Genomic DNA, 18,352 nt, shown 5'->3' on the forward strand with positions numbered 1-18,352 from the left:
CCCCAGCACACATACATCCCTTTCTCCCATCTCTAGCCCTAACTGAACCCAAGCTGTTTCAGCATGGCAAAACCATGAAAATTGATGCTGCAAATCACGAGAATGGGATAGGACCTGTCTACAGAATGGAGCACCGCAACCTTGTAAGGTGCCATCCATGCTGGGAGACAAGGAAAAGGATCCATGGGCAATGTCAGCACAGCCAGGGCTATAATTCCATCCTGAACTTCTCCCCATGCTTCTGCATTTCTGTAGCACTCTGAACACACAGTGTTCTTTGAATACTGCATTCCCTGACCCAGTGATATTATTGTGGCACCTCAAAAGTGTGTCAGAGTTTTGCTTTGAGGTTCCTACATCTGCCTGGGAATTTAGCAGTATCTCAGCACACAGTAGATGAAGAATAAAACCAGCTAGGAATGACAGCATTTATTGTGTCGCTCACCCTCTCAAAATACAAATAACTTGACAAAAAAGCAGTAATTTGGGATCATGCCTCCAAAAACGCCTCACTCAAACACAGTACTAAGTCCAGAACCAAGAATATGTCCAATCTAATACATGTTTCAGTCTCCTTGACTTCTATAGTACATATAACAAAGATCCATTTGAAATGAACAGCGTCAGGACCTATTTACCTCCAAATTACCACAGAAGAATCAACAACTGAAGTGGCTAGCTACCTCAGTGCTTTTCTTGAACAAACAGCAATATACATCACATTACACTTATAGAGCTGCCTTGTATCCCAGCTACTTCCATTGAAATAAAGTGTTTCCAAAAACAAGAGGTTACTCACAATCCCAACAAGCAATCTCTCTTTACTGCCTCAGAAAAAAATATTTTTAAATTAATCTAATGGCTTGCATGTAACTCCTTAATGCTTTAAACTGACATCATTTTCACCATGGTTTTTTTTCTTTTTTCATCATACACAAACACATTATTTTATATAATATTCATTACAACTGCCTTCTCTTGATTTTATTTTGCCTTTGAAAAGCCAGTTAACATTCTTTGGGAAGCATGTAATAATGCATAAAAACAAATCATATTTTGAATAAACAGAAATCAGGGAACTTGTAGCTGTAGCTCAGGAAAACTTCTAAGACATAATTTTGAAAATCTGGAAAATTAGCCAGTGAAGATTTTTGAACAATTCATGCTTTATATTTCTATCAGTTCTTTTTTTCCGTCTTTTTCAACCCGTCATAACACATTTTATTTTTCTAAGGGAAAATGCACCATTCCAGCAATTTGATTGGCAGACTAAAGGCTGGCAGGCACGGAGGGTGCCTTTTTGATTTAATAACGATGACTTATATCTTTTGTTTTGAAAGTCCCATGAATCAGAATGGAACTTTCCTTTCAAACCCAGGATTTCTATACCACTACTTATGTTTGGAAGAAGCAGCTCTATTTTGGCTGCTTTTGGTCTCTTTTGGAGGCATCTATTGATGCTTACTAACATGTTAATGAACAGCACTGCAGTAGTGAAAGTCCTGGATAGGGGGCTTGGAGCTTATTAATACTCCTCTTTTACAGCATCTCCTCTGGCTGATAATGTGACACCTGGAAGTGTGCAGCCTCTGAAGTGCTCCCTGTCACTGCTGGACCACAGAGCAACACAAGGGACTGAAGTGAACAGCATCACAACTAAGACTTGCACAGACTTTGCAAACAAATACAAAGGAAAAAAAAACCTGAGACTGAAGTTACAGGATAAAAGGAATGTTACCATTACTTTTGTCTTTAGCTAGGAACTCACTCAGGTCCCCCATGTTTTTAAGCGCACTCCTCAACATATGCCTAGATCTCATTAAAAAGTTACCTTTCATTTATCAACAGTTCTACAGCTGCGTATCTTGGAACATATATAGCTACTCCAGATGCAGAGAACATACGGTGCATTCTGGAGCTGCTAAAGTCTAAAGAAAAAACAATAACCATTAAAAAAGGATTTAAAGATTAAACCCACAGATAAGAAGTAGTTAACTTTCCTTTGATAAAAAGTTTGAGATTCCAGGTTCTTGGGTGGTTTGTGTGATTTTAAAGCTTCCCTTATTTTCTAAGGACTTCAGGCACACCAAGGAAACAAAGAACTTTGTCCTTCTATCAGCAATTTTCCCTTCCCAGGGAACCATAACTATTGTTCAGGTGATGGCCTGGTGGGGGCTTTCCATCACTCAAAAATATCTCATATTGTACTATGAAATGACCCTTAAAATTATTATTGCATAGATTATAATTGTAGTGTATTAAGCTGTGAAATTGCATAGACACTTTTGTGCCTCTACATTTCCAAGTACTCTCACTACTTGTAAAGTCAAACAGTATTTTGTTTTCAGTGTTTATTGATGATGCTCAATGGAGACAGAGGTGCGTATGCACATACACACTTTCTGCTCTTTCACTGAGAATTTCCATCTGTTTCTTCTGAGCTTTTGTTCTCTTACAGACCAAGGCTTTCTGCTCTTCCCAGAAAGAGGAAACCTTGTAATAACAAATAAGTATGTCCAATAAACTATTATGGAATCATGCTTGGAGGAAATTGATAATGTTGCCAGCTGTCGTCGTTTTCCTATGAATCATGTGATATTTGCTATATTTCTTGAAAGCATGACTGCTAAAATCACGAGAACTTTTTAATAGAAGTCTTTAAACTTCCCAGAAATTAAGTAAAACTTGAAAATAGGATCCAAGTAAACCCAGGAGGGCTAAGACAACAAAAGGTAAATAATAATTAAAGACTGAAGGCATAATTTTAACGATTTCTTAATTAAGACTTGGACTTGACCAACAGTGCAAATTGGCTGAAATCCCCAAATGGATGCTGAGCAGTAAGAGGTGAAAAGAGAGAGGAAGACAAGGGAAGCACTCTCCCACTCAGGACAAATTCAGCTTCCCAGGAGTTTTCCTGACTGTAGCTGTAGCAGAAGCACCAAACAGAGCTGCACTGCCAGTTCCACTATTGCTACCCTCTCTACCTGATTGCCTCCACCTTAAGAATTGCTCTGTTCTAAAGTCCAGAGTTTTGAACTGGACCAAAAGTATTTACTATTTCATACATTCAGAGAGTTCTTAATGTCTACAGATCCTACAAGAACAGGATGTGGTTACTTCAGAAGGACCAAAAATTTCTCTGTCCAAATAAGTGCAGTTAGGTTGTTATTTTTAATAGTTATAGCAAAACATCATTTATAAGTTAGTTTGTATTGGAAACTCCCACAGACATGCAGAAATTTGGTCACAAGGATCTGGTACTCAGAGCAGATAATGCTTTTCTCCATGTGGAATTACTTTTAAGAAGTAGTTAATTAATAGTATACTTAACAAAAGAAGTAAAGCAAAAAACAAAAATGGTAACCCCGTCAAGTTTGCAGTCTAAGCTGCATGAAGGACTTGGAAGAGAAACCCAATTGCTGGAATAACTGACATTTAAGAAAAGAAAGGAATATTTTCTAACAAATAATATTTTCATTGATTTTGTATGCTACAGAAGAAGGGAGTGACGTGCTTTGCACACAGTGACACACAGACCTGTGGCTCCAAAAGCCAGGTGCTTTGCCCTGTGCACTACAGGGCAGGAAGGCAGCCTGCTCCACAGATCCACATCGCACTGAGGTTAAGATGATGAAATTTAACCTGTCTCACAAACAACCTCAGCCTCAGTGTGAAGCAGGTCGTGTTTTCTCCACTCTGTTTCAGGGAATCTTATTAGTCATACAATGCAGAGTTTTTCATGTAAATTCAATAATTACAGAGAGGAAGAAACAGTAACAGAAAATATCTTACCAGATGGAGAAAATTGAAACGTTACCCTTGTTTCTTTGCCAACACTGATCCATTCTGACAGGCTGGAAATTATTTATGGTTGAGGGTGCATGGAGGAAGAGAGTATGGGGAGAAGAAAACATACTTACACTAGCAGAGATATTAATTGCTATACATCGTTCAGATCCTTGCATTGTTTTGCATGCAATTAGTTACAAGACTCACATATGCAGCAGTGTTTGCATGCTGATCTCCGCATGAGACAAACAAACCTAGAGTCCATGATGCATGTTAGAAATTGCTTTCAAACTACTGTAGAAGATACTGTGGTAAAGAAGTGATACAACGTGGCAGCTCAAAAGCTGTATTCAAGGAAACAGATTACCTTTGAATATATGAATAGGCAAATACTACAGTAGGTTCAAGATTAATACTAATAATTACTATTTTAATATATACAGCGTTACGGATATTGCTACCCAGCAGCGATCAAGCACATCTACTCTTTGTAAATTAAAAATAGATATTTTTCTGTATCTAATTGATTTTTACATTATGTTAGGCAGCCAAGGCTGCAACCCTCCATGACACAGTATCTAAATAAACATTTATTAAAATATTTTAATTAGAATAAGAGGGAAAACATTGTTTCCAATTACATTTTCAGAAGGAAAAAAAACAGACCTATTAAGAATTAATGTAAGCACAAGTGTAACATAACATTTAAATGCAATAATTATACCATATGATTTATACATTGAGAGTTATTTCTAACAAACTTTTTAAACTAACTGTTTATACTAATTCCTCTTGCACATCATCGTTTTGAACCTGAAAAATAAGATAGAACACACTAAGACATGAATAGTAATTCTACAAACTGAGGCATATGTGTTGAACAGAAACTTGTAAAATTTATCTTATAGGTGCATAAGGCTTAATGGTCATTAGTAACATTCCTCTTCCAAGGCAGGGGTATTTTCTGCTCTCAAATTCTGAGCTGCTTTGTCTGGCCTAGCTGCAGCTGTCCCAAGCCACTGAGCTTCTGTCATCTCCCTTGGAATACTAACCAGGCAAAAAGTTATTCCCAGGGGACTGTCAGAGCCTCCAAATGACTTACATTCTCTTGCTATATACCTGTGTGCACAGATATTTTGGCTCTCTCTATTCTTTTTTTATGGAACAGTGAATTTCAGATCCTGACATGATTTAGCACAGGGAGATTGAGTCAGGCACAACAGTACACTGGTGTAATCTATAGCTTATACTACTGATAAGTTGTTATACCTTATTGAAGCCTAAAAATTTTTGATAGTATAATTCCATACTACCAGATATATACATGAAGAAGAGTTAGCTTACACCTCACAAGCCAGGCAAAACTTAGTATAGAAGTGAGGACAGAATCTTTGCTCCAGTGAGGAGCTGGCAATCACATGACTGTCACTGCAGGGAAGCAAACACGAAGCCTTCTATGCCTTTTAATTTCAGACATTATCGCTTACCAAAAGCTGCCAGAAGAGCTGCTGCCTGTCATATAGGAATTGGCTCAATGGCCTTGAAATTGATATAACCTGTAGAGAGACTACAGACATTACAAGGGTGGCTGGTTAAGGAAGGTGTGGTTCCTGAATCTTTCAAAGAAACAATTATTTAATCCTGGCCTGAGGAAAGAACTTTTGAAACCATCATTTCAGTAACACATATATGCCTGCTTTATGCAAACAGAAATGGATCCTCCTCACAAAAACAGGGTTTTCAAGACCATATCATTCATTAGTCCTTCCTTTTTGGTCAGTTTGAAGCAGACCTTAAAGTACTGGGATTTTCAAATGAAAGAGTATGACATTTCAGTCTACTCTGGAAATCAAACATGCAAAAACAGTGCAAGACCTAACAAAGCACCTTAAGATCACCGACTCCAGATCATACCTTTTAACAAAACATACACATCTCCTAAGTGATTGAATAGAGACACCATTATTAGACTACACATAGGTAGCTTTATTCAATTGTTTTAAACAGTTTTTAAGGTGAAAATCTTAAAAATTCCTCTTTTAAGAGCTATGATTACATTTAACATTCATTTTACTCTCATGAAATTACAAATTCTTATTACTGTTGCTCCTAGATATCCCCATTAATTGTATGCATTTGATGATTTTCATTTTAAAAGTATGGAGGTAGAAAAAAAAAGAGAAGAAAAGAATCTCATAGGCAAGCAAATATCTTGGAAATTGAAATATTTTCCCTAGTAAAAAGAGTAGCCACAAATACAGATGTCTTATTCATCTCCACAGTGGCATCACACAAAGCAGACAGCTTTACCACAGCTACCTCCATCCTCTCTGCCATTCATTTAGAGGTTACTCAAAAATGTATGTGGACTCACTTGTAGTCTGTTCCTTACTGCAATCTTACAGCACTGACAGGGGTGACATCCCCTTTCGTCTCCCTTTTATTTAAAAGTAACACAAATCACCATGTCTTCCACAAGACCACTATTTCACAACCCAATATGGCTAAAACCAGTAAATTCGTACTTACTGTCCTAAATTGTATGCACTTGGATTTTAAATGTTAAGCTTTCATTTAATAGCTGAACTTTACTCACACATTTATTAAAACCCTAATTTTGACTCTCCTTTGCATATTTCACTCACACAAATAACTCATTCAGCACAGAACGTCTCTGATAGCTTCTATCACTCAGTGTAACATATTACTTATGCTGCTCTTATAGGAGCAGAGGGTAGGATTCAGTCACTATCATCTAGCATTAATAAGAAAAAAACCCTGGTGTTTCTGAAGTGCTTTTAAATTATAATTTATTTTAATTAACATTTGCTATTTTACAAATTTTTTTCTGTATGCACATATTCTAAATGTTCTACAGTTAATCTGTGACTAAATGCTGTTTGACTTTTTTTAATGCTCTACATCACAGGCCTCAGAGTCCTTGCAGATTTCAAAGATTAAAACTCTGATGGGGCTCTGATATACTGACACAAATTTCCCTGAGTTAATACTGGTGCATTTGAACGTACCAAGTGTTGATAGAACTGGTAGTACATAGCATCTAATGCATGTTAATTTTTAAAGCAATTAGAGTATAAGAGACTCATCATGGCAGGGTTTTTTTTGTTTGTTTTGTGAATTTTTATTTATTTATTTATTTGTAACTTAGCAGTAGTAACAAATAACTGTATTTCCAGCAAGGAAACAATTTTTCAGGATTACTATTTTAATATTTGCCATAGTACTTCCAAATGTTGCTGAACCAGATAAAGATTTGTGAGCCATTGTGGTTAGCATCTCCCTTTAAAGTGAATTACACATCTTACCAACAGCCATGCAGAAGCACAAGAAGCTCAGTAATAATGAATACATTGTGCAGTGGCATTTTTGCCAGCAATGGGCTTCTCAAAACTCTACAATTTCCCCAGTGATTGCGCTGTCATTATAAGAGATAAATCTAATGATTACCTATTATATAATTTGCAGCATCTTACAGTCTTATATGTGCATTTATGTAGCCTCATTACTGCCAGGAGTCCTCTTTAACTGAGAAGATAAGTAAATAAAGAAGAAATTACGCACCAACAGGAACGCGGAATATGTTGCTTTACTGTATGTCTGAGAGCTCCCTTTAGTGAAGCTAATCTGTGCAGCAGTTACCATTATTTCTACCTCAGTGAGCACTTCCTAATTGCTGTGTTATTGCTTGTGAAGAAAATATATTATCAAAGTCCACAACTTATGACTTGTTGCACATCTATAAATGGAAGGAAAAACCCTTTCGTTTCATCAGATCTTAATAAATTTTGAATAGGTCAATCAGCTAAGGCTGGTTTTTTTCTTGCAGACTTGTTCATTACCATTTCACAACATCAGTATCTCCTAATCATCAAGATGTATTTGTAACTTATTCAGAAACCTGAAAACATTACTAAACTACAACTGCTTACTCTTCTATGAATCATCCCAGGCCTATCTTGGTAGCAATTTGCAATGAGGAACAATTATAAGCCCAAAGGAATCAGTATTCCTTTTTAGTTGTTAATGTTTTATGCCCAGCTACTGGTCCATTGCCAGATTATGATCCACACAGCATTTGAGCTGTGTATTAATATTATCTTTACAAATGCAGTAATACTTAGTGGAGGATAAAGTTTTGATGGACTCCTTTTGCATGCCAGTTACAGCCCTACATCATCAGAAAAAAAGTCAGCATTAGCACTTGGTTCTGATGGGACTGTAAGGAATGGGGTGACCTTCAGAATGCAGTAAGATCATCACAATGGCAAACAGCAGCCACTGAAGTTAACGCAAAAAACTACATTCAACATTTTGTCATGTTCTCAATTACCTAGATGCCACAGAAAGCAGGGCTTATGATCTGGTTTAAGGAAGCAACAGAATGCTCTGCGAGTAACAGTGACAAGACTTCCCTCTTTTAGTGAGCAAACAAGCTCTTAAAAATTCCTGAAAAGATTATCAGCTTTCTTTCATTCATAGCAACTTTGTACTGCTTTTCTATGATTTCCCTGAAAACTATTGACTTTTACAGAGTACCTGAGGTAAAACATACAAATCATCCTAAGGATTATATTTCTTAAATTTAAGCAGGGAATAGCACAATGCACCCGATCTAAGAATAAAACTGTCATTTTTAAGTTGTCTCAATACATAGTCAAGATATGAAAATAGAAAATGAAGAAACACAGGAACCATCCACAGTCCAAACATGTGTAACTCTTGTAATTCAGAGTGGCTTCTGCTTAAAATGGAAAAAAAATTATAGACAGTAAGAACAGAGACAAATAAAAACTCCTGACTTGTGTACAGCATTCCCAAGTAGCCTGCACCATGACATTCATGAAGCAGAGTGCACACTTTTATTTTCATTTTTGAGAACCCTTGGAACTGTCAAAACTAAAATGCCATTCCACAAGTCCAAACCTTCTTTTCTTTAAAAAAAAAAAAATCTATAATCTGTTTCTATTATCACTCAGAATGAATAAGTGATAGAACTTGTCAGCTCTGAAGTCTGGGCATAGGATGCCAATAGTCAAAAACAGATCAGCTTAAAGGGCAAGGGTGAGTACTTTCCAGGTAGCACAAGTCCCAGAAGTCCTTTAACAGATTCTCTCTCAAACACCTAATTGTCATTTTCCATTAAGAGAGTTAGGAGCCTCGGTAGAATTTCCATTGGGTAACTTCAGGAGTTTAAATACCCTTAAAAAAAAAACAAAATGCCATAAGACTCTCAGCAGGCAGCTTGCACAGCCTCTCATATTCTTTGGAAGAAAGAAACAGAATGCTATTTTCTGGCCAGAGTAGCAGTAGCAAATATTCAGCATCAATGTATTCTTTTCTCTTCCATGAGAAGAAATTGATGATGAGGATTGGTATTTCTTTGATACAAAACTGTTTATTTTCAAAATATATATGTTCTGTTCTCTTGAACACAGGAGGAAAACAGCACTTGTTCTATGTAATATGCTTCATGCTTCTTTCTAGCCTTTGCTGAGGGGCCCCTTCTAGCTTGCCTTCAGCATTGTGTTACAGGAGTCTTCATTTTCCTATGTATCCTATGCCCACCTCTGCCGTACCTGCTCTATCTGCGCTTTCCTCTGTCCATGTTATTCCAATATCTTTTTCATTCTCCTTCACAAGAATGAATTTCCCAGGTTCATGCTTTGCATCTGATCTATGTTGAAATCCTTTTCACAAGTTCAGCTCTGGGGTTGCCTTAGCTTAGTCTTTGAACTCAGCTATCTTACTCCACAGAATTTTATGACTTCTGTTTATCCCAAATGCATGACAGATCTTACACACAGCAGTTTTTACCAATGTCCTCCATAACATAATAAACAACAGGAACCTGAGCCTTCACATAGAGCTTTAGGTCATGTTACTTTTTAAAGAGTCTACCATCATCTAAACTTCAGACTTCAACACATTAAAGACTTCACTACCATGTTTGTACTTCAAAGTATGTTTAACAAAAGCATTTCTTTAAAAACTCACACAGAATTGTTTCAGACTATCTAAGATTGCTGGAATAAATATTACTTTGAATTGAAAACATGTTCATTTGGAACAATTCAGTCCTACTCCTGCACAATTTCTTCATATTTACATTTTTTGCAGCCATACAGAATTGAGAGCAGTGTCTTAATCAACCTGGGATCATAGGTATGTTTTTTCTCCATTCCCATTCACTAGGATGCAGCAGATTCTGGTGCTTCTCTGCAACGAGGAAGCTATGGAGTGTTGGGTTTCTCCCTAAGAAATCAATTCACCCATAAGTGGTGAATTGAGGGGGACATAAAGGACCAATCTCTGCCTCTCCTCCTAAGCAACACTCTTCTCCTACAGAAGCAACAACCAATTTCCTTGTTACTTTAGCTCCTAATGACATCTGTGCTCTCACCTAAAGATACACTGCAGAAAAAAAATGTTAGGAAAAAAAAGTATGTGAACAATGAGACTCATCATCCACATTTCTCATTTTCCCAACTGAGAGTACAGTAGCAAGGTGAGCTCATCACCAAAGAACAGAATAAATATGTAAGCGTAAAGTACAAACTCAGCCTGAAACAGCATTTGATCCATCTTAACATAATAACCTCAATATTGGCAGAACTGAGATGTATGAGTGCTGCAAGTAGTTCACACAACATAGCCAGTAGTGCAGACCATAGGAAACACTCAGAAGTGTGCTCACAGCTATGCCAATACAGATTGCCACAGTAGGGACCACGGGGACTGCCTCCTTGCATTTAAAATACTGAAATCAGTAAAAGCATCAAGCACTAAAAAAAAAAAAAGCTTTATTTTATTTTATTTTAACCTGAGGCAAAAGCCAAAGCTTACTCCTATAATACCCAAACTGAAATAATTAGTCCTTTGTTTTCAAGTGGCAAAAGCAAATAGCTTCTGCTAAGTGCAATTAAAAATATACCACATACTGAATTCATTGCTATTGATAGGATTTCCTGGCTGCAAGCACAACTTCCTAAAAAAATGCTGGTGATTACTACTCCAATCTAATATAACATAAATAACTTCAGAAAAGATCATGAAATTTCCTCACCATTTTCCTTCCCTCATCCACAGAAATAACCTCAACAGACTGAAAGCAACCTTCTTAAGTACAGTCTACATTTGTTATGCCCTTATTATAATGTATCATGAAGCATCCTAAAAATATTCAGCATCTTTTTAACAAGCTAAGCCTTACTCCTCTTTCATTTCCAAGGTAAGTGAATATGATTGTTTTAAACAAGAAAACAACAACACCTACCATAACTCTTCCCACTTTAGAGTCTCCTTATCAAAAATAACTCAGAAACCCCCCTGGCATTAATTGTTATGTTTTTAAGAGCTGATTTCAACATCAGAGAGAAGCCTTTAAGTACGAGGAAGCTTTTTGTTTGATGATGTTTGGGCTCAGCATGACATGTACTGTTATTCTATGTCCTGCTTTTATTTTGAATGCAAGATAATAACTGAACTGTAGTTAGAACAAAATAAGAAGTGAAAAATGCAGGGACTTTAAACACCTGACTTCTCATTAGTGACATTCAGCCTAGTAAAAACAAAAAGAATCATAAGCTAAAGATTCACATTTCTTCAGTTTAACCCTCCAAGAGTTATCAAGGAACTTCATGAGGATATTTTCAAGAGGAAAGTCCATTTGACAATTTGTTATGATAAAGACGCATGTAATAGTAGGAGAACACAAAGTTTATCCTTCATGTAGTTTTTTTTCTCCTGCCCCTATGAAACAGGCTAATAAATGAAATGTTCATCGGCAATCTGGCTACAAGACTCTTGAGCTTAATTTAATTACAGATTGCTTTGGTTTGAACCAAGGACAACAATGATTATATACAGGCTCATACTGCCTTCCCTGCTGTACTTCTCATGTATTTGACTGCTGGGAAGTAAAATTAATAATAATAATAATAATAACAACATCAACAACCTGACCAAACAAGAGCAAGAACTGCCTAGAACAGGAAATAACTATTTTGCAATGTCTGAAAAAAAGGGAAGATAAGAAAATGACTTAAAAAAATAATATGCTGCACAGAACTAAAATATGCAAAGGTCCTGGAGACCAAATATTGAAGAAATTGGGTTACTAAAATAATGGGTGAGGAACTGGTATTTCAAAACTAGTCAAGTGTGCAGCATGTTTAACACTGAATGAAAATACAGACTTCTCTAATGCTGAAAATAAAAAACAGGACTCAATCACAGCCAGTGTCTTTTCCCCAGTGACCAATACTACAATAAATCCAACAAGATACTGGGGAATTCTATAAATGAAAATTGTATGTTTGTTGTATTCACAGACAATTTAGGGACCAAAAGGTTTTCAGCATCAAGTAAATGCAACAGCATTTTTGCAACAAAATAGTCTGCTCAGTGTCAGCCAAAACAAATAGATAAAGAAATAAAACAAAAGCAAACAAATTAAGACATAGGAAATAGTTTTACAATAAATATCTAATTTTATATCCTATCCTTAACTCCTACTTATTTTAGCAATGAGAGCATAAAAAATGTAGAAGGAGAAAAGAAGCCTTGTAAAAAGTTTTCAGAAAAGCCTGAAGACTAGATAAGGGGAGAAAGCAACTTCTCATTTCTCAGGTAAATTTGCCTATACTTCACATTCAAAGACACCTGATCCATCTGTGTAGTGACTCTCACCTCAAAAGAGTGAGGTGTGGAGACTTAAGTGAGCTGGACTCAGACCAAGAAGCAATTACTGCATGCCATTGTTGGCACTGAATTACCATGTCCTTCTAGTTCGTTATTTAAGTCCAGGCTACTGAACCAGCATAACAACACAGTGCTCTGCATGAACACTTGCAGCCCAGGAAATTTGTGTTAAAATTTTATTTCACATATATCTAATGTCAACATTTACAAAAGTGTGCACAGAAATGCAGATGGACTCATAGAATGGCCTCCTGAAATGCCAAAAATGGTCACAACTTCTACATTTTTTTACATATAAAAACCTCCCACGCAAACTTACAAATAAAATAGAAGATCCACGAACCATTGGTTGATGTTATTTCAGCTAGAGCTGACTAGAAAGGCAGAACTGACAATAGGGAAAGGGGAAACGCACGGAAAGTAAACAGACTGATGCAAACACATACAAATACAGGAGCAATAGGAAAGGGGCAAAGGTTCTGTTTGCAGTAGAATAATAGGAATGGTCATGGGGGTCAAGGGATTAGATGAAGAAGCCTTGTAGTGTGTACATGCAAATCAATTGCGAAAGAGATTAGTTTAAATGGGAAGTATAATCTGGAGGGGAGAAACCCTCTCATTTTACCATAAATGACTCCCTATTTCACTGAAGCGTAAACACAGAATAAAGAAAGCGCGGGTAAGTGAAAAGATCATTATTAATCAGCCCTGTGGATAGTACAGGATGTATAACCCCTGAGATTCACATGGGCACCTGCCTCCAGATTGGCTGCATACGGCACAATTCATCATAACTGAGCATGTAGGAGTGGGGGAGGACACAGTGGTCATTGCCTGCACTGGAATTTATGATGGAAAAGAAAGTTAATTAAGTTCTGTGGTCAATGCTTAAGGAAAAAATAGAAGTGCTCCCAAAAGCAATTCCTTGCTGGAACAGATATTTTGGCAGAACTTGCTAATTACTATAATAAACTGTCAATTTGGCAAGAGAGAACTAATTTTCTTATGGTAAATTTTCAGGGAAAAAGCACAGGAACAAAACAGCTTTGTCATCTGGTCTTTTGTTGTCAAAAAGAAGGGTACACCTGGCATATTCTGTAGCTACTAACATCATTATAGCACAGCACATAACTGAGTGGCACAGTGTGAGCAACAGCAGGGAGAATAAAGTAAGAGGTTTCTGAAATCAGTGGGAAAAGAGCTAGTTTAAGGAACATGGCCAACTAATGCTGTTTTTTGGAAACATTAATTTTTTTTTAATTTAATTTTTTTCCATACTGTTATGAAATCACTAATGAATTATCTTTAAAAATGAAACAGTTTGTGTCAGTACCTCAGATGAAGCCACCCAGGCTGGCTAGGTCAGGGCTCCTCCTTGTTCTGGTAATGCAGTGAAGCACATCACAGAGACTGCCGAACTGGGAGCAAGCACCAAGCCTCACAGACTTGTGCGATGACAGCACTGATGATAAACCTGCTCCAAGAAAGTTATTGTCTTATCACTACTATAATATAAATGACAGTATTACTAAAAATTTTCTGTGGAGGAAATACCTAGAACTGAGAGTATAAGACCAGTGTGCTCTTATAGTACATACTCTACAAAGAAGTAAGTAAATGCTTTTCACAAAGATATTATCAGGTAAAGCACACAACTAGCTCATAAGTTTATCCTTTTCCAAGTAAAAGATACACTTTTTGGCACTGCAAAATCCAATTTCAGAAAGATGGAATGAGGTATTTGTGTTCTAGCAGTGGTTGTTACTGTGGGCAGCACTCAACCTCTAGCAAGCTAGGGTATAGGATAATGTGTAAGCTCTGCCCTCAGATAGGCAGTCTCTTGACAATGGAGTTCAGTAATTACAATGTTTTATAAATCCTTATTTTTTCTATACACAGAGCCACTAATTTCACCAGTCTGCTTCACCAAAATGCAGAACATCCAATGAGTAATGGAGCCCTTTCTGCTTTGCAGGACATGATCTGGCAGCTCTGTTTTGGGCAAACCTGGTGAATCATTTTCTAGGTTACATTCTTATTAAGAAATATAAAACCAAAAAGAGAAATAATCCTAATTAGAGGCAGAAATCCACAGGGCAATGTAGATAACCAGTACAATACTTTGATCTACCTGTGCTCCAGCCACATGACCTGGACTATCTATGAGGTTCCTTGTTTAGTAACTATACATCCATCCAGTTCTGAAGCCTCCTCTAAGATACTTCATTAGAAATGGATATTTCATTAGAAATGGATATGAAAGGCAACATGAAGATCTGTCCTCATTCTCTGTAGACTGAAGACCAGAGCTATTGCTTGTGTTAGGCAATAGGCCAACAGAAACAATAGTATGTGGTTGTTTTTCCATGTTAATTATCACACTATTTTTCCCTTGCACTTCAATTCCACAACTGCTGCATTTCACTTGAAAAAGAAGCTAATGATAATCCCCAAACTCCTATCATGATATCAATGCTAAAAAATGGCACTTAGCAGTGAATTAGTGCAAGATGGGAAACAAAACAGGAAAGAAAATATAGGCAAAACTCCACTGCATGCCAATCACTACAATCAAATTTCATAAAAGTTCATAAAAATCACTGAAGTCTACAATATGACAGCTTACTTAAGACAGCTCCTTTAGGAAAGAGCGTTATGCACCTTCCCAAGATATGCACCTTTTGTGAAAATAGTCATTGTTTTATAAAAGAAGAGCAAACATTACTTTTCCTTTATATTTGATTGCTGTGTTCAGGCACAAATTTTTTATTGGACCATCTTGAAATTCCTTCAAATTCATCAAAACACAAATTCAGTCAATTAATTTTAGCTACCAGATCGTTACAGGTGAATGAGAGACATGTAATAATTCATCCCTTGAACCTGAGGTGAAAAAGGCAGAAGGAACAGACTTCTGTTTCATTGTAGTTCACAAGTAAATTCCAAATTTGAAAAAAAAAAATCAAATAAAATTCCACAATTTCAAAATAAGAAATAGAATTATAACTAAAGCAAGCATTCAGTTATAGCAGGTTAATAAAGGAGGAATGATTTTTGTTTACTTTTTAAGCTTTTAATCCTTTTCAAATTAAGGTGTATTTTCCACGAAGAGTAAAATTCAGTGGGCAAGAACACTTGGCATCCTCAAGTATGCTTTTTTTTTTTTTCTGGTGAAACATTTCCTTAGAAAAAAAATTTACTTCTACTTACTAGGATTTCAGACTTTATAAAAGCACTATTAGTGTAAAACTTCATTAATTATACCGTTCAATGTGCATGAGAAAAAGTAAATTACATGGAAAAGCTATAAGCACAGCTGGTGATTGTATTTTTTCCTCTATTTTTTTTTTCAGTTCAGGTTAAAAAGAGAATTTGTTTCTTAGTTTAAGGAATGAGCATGCATAAAAATTATGTTTTTTACTTGACTTTCAACAACTACAGTATATGAAACCAAAATATATTCCTCTTTATACATATTTTATAATTTGTTTCAAGTCACATCTTAAAAGGTATTTAACTTTTTCTCCTGGATCCTGATTTTCATTAATGGCAGTAGAAAAGTCACTGTCCTTGATCTAGAACTGTTTAGTAGGAAGGAGTCAGGGCTAGAGGCACATGAAAACATGTCAATCAGATGTAATTGCTCTCCAAAAGAAACCCCATCAAACTGAAGAACAAGAACTTACACTAAACACATGGATTCACTGCTGCACCTAATCTACTAATGAGCTCAGCTTGTTATTTCCAAGCTTGCTATTCAAAAAGTTTAATACAAGAAGCATGACAGTGAAGGACAACATTACTGATATAGTTTTTGATAATATATATCACAATTGGAGCCAGTAATATTATTAGTAGTTATACTGCATAACACAATTCCTATTTCACATTCTTTGCAGCTTTTTCCAGCTTCAATGGTTTGAGCTGAAATATTTTATAGAAAGTGTCTCCCTCTGAACAATATTGTTAATTTTCTTTCATTAGCGTATTTTTTTTTAATTTTATTATATAATTTTGTTTATTATCATTGCAAGGTATGAATGAATGACATTAAGGAAAAGAAAATAAAAGCAAATGTGGTTTTGTCACAAGATCAGTACAGAGTCAGCAGTTTCTTTGTTATATCTCACTATGCTGACCACTTTTCCTCAGAACTCAAAAATCTCAACGTTTCTGTCTACAAAAAAAATCTTTCATTAAGCACATGCCTTTCTGTATATTGGCATCCTACCATTCTCAACATTTACTATCTCACATTGGCAGTGTGGATTTATGCAGCTGATTACAGAAATATTCCTGTTTCTGAAATCCAAGTATAATTTGCCAAATTAATGTATATTATAGATCCCTCCCTGTTGATCCCAAAGAAATCTAGGTGGTACTAAAAACTTTGATGTCCACATCTGCTGCAAAATGCAGTGTGAACGCACAATGCTGCTGGAAAATTTTAAGTATGCTCTTGGAGAACATCTTCTAGTTTATTTTCAGTCAGAGAAATCTACTTCCTACAATCTATGAAACAGAATCAGAATAATATGGGTTGGTAGGGACTTCTGGCGATCATCTAGTTCAACTCCCAGCTAAAATAGGTTTCCCACAGAAGGTTGCAGAAGGAAAATGAAGTCTAGTAGGTGGCAAAAGCTGACAGAGTTGTCTCTCAAGCACACCACTGACAGCCAGAGACACATCCAGCAGGGGTTCAACAAAACAAAAACACTGCTCCTTCTGTTCACATGTTTACAATAGGGGTCGTGTGTATTCCATCACTACTCACACAAGATTTGAGCACAAATTGGTCATATGCAGTGAAGTAGATATACGTCAATGGGAACTGATACTTTGTTAAAATCGTGAGAAAAGCTATGACAAAAATTGAAAGCAATGAATGTGTCATGGTTTTGTGATTTTTGGTACTGGTATTCCACATCATAACATCATGTAGTGCATTTGGAGTTGAAGAGTTAATGTTCCAGCTCCGTGGACCATCGATAGTTCCAGGTATGCCTGTCTCAGAAGAGAAGAAGAACTCCATTCCCCAGAGGACTTTGCGATGCTTTGCGTTCTTACGTGTTTACGCTCAGAGGGAAAGATAAAAACTGTCTGCAGTCACGGGACTCTCTCTTCCCTTCGGGACCGAGCTCGGCAGTGGGTGTTTGTTGCAGCCGTCCGCCTTCAGCGTTAGCGTAAGGCCTTCGGTTTATCGGACACTCTCTCTCTTGCTCATTTTATTTGATTCATTTGCCTCAATTCCAATTATATTATATTATATTGTGTTATTTTCCTTTCTGATATCTTATTTAGTAAATTAGCTTTCCTCCTCAGATCGTTGCCACTGTTTTGTTCCTGGGCCCATCTCCCTTCTCCTTTTTCCCTTTCCCCTTCCCCTTCCCCGGGGTGTGGGCCCGTGGGTCCCCTGCCTCAATTGTCACGGTACCGGGTCGAACTGTCCCTCAAACCGGTGACAATTTTGGCGCCCAACGTGGGGCTCGAACCCACGACCCTGGGATTAAGAGTCCCATGCTCTACCGACTGAGCTAGCCGGGCGATGGGGGGGCGGGTTTTTGATGCCATTCTTTCATATCTTCTCCATTTTCACGTAAGTAACTCCACAGAGCCGCGCGTGACATGAAGTTAGTGCTGTCATTTGCTCGAGCAGGACAGCGTTTGCTTCTGAAAGCTGCAATCTTTTCAACCCTATCAATCAGTCGGGATACTTTCTCTAACACGTCTTCCATCTGTACTTCTAACCTTGATATGGCTGAAATGGAAGCGTGTGATGGTGGAAATTTTTGTTCAAAGTTTTGAAGTGTAAGAATCAGTTCAAAAACTGGGGGTTTTC

The 18,352-nt window shown here is 36.9% G+C and overlaps 1 non-coding gene across 1 annotated transcript; it reads right to left on the reverse strand.

Moving 5' to 3' along the window:
• Window positions 1–17,984: 17,984 nt before the first annotated feature.
• On the reverse strand, window positions 17,985–18,057 carry TRNAK-CUU (transfer RNA lysine (anticodon CUU)). Its single transcript has one exon. It is a non-coding gene; the product is annotated as a tRNA-Lys (tRNA).
• Window positions 18,058–18,352: the final 295 nt, after the last annotated feature.

Source organism: Cyrtonyx montezumae, unplaced genomic scaffold, assembly GCF_038088225.1.
Source record: "Cyrtonyx montezumae isolate F1298 unplaced genomic scaffold, pur_monq_1.0 scaffold_1, whole genome shotgun sequence".
Lineage (NCBI taxonomy): Eukaryota > Metazoa > Chordata > Aves > Galliformes > Odontophoridae > Cyrtonyx > Cyrtonyx montezumae.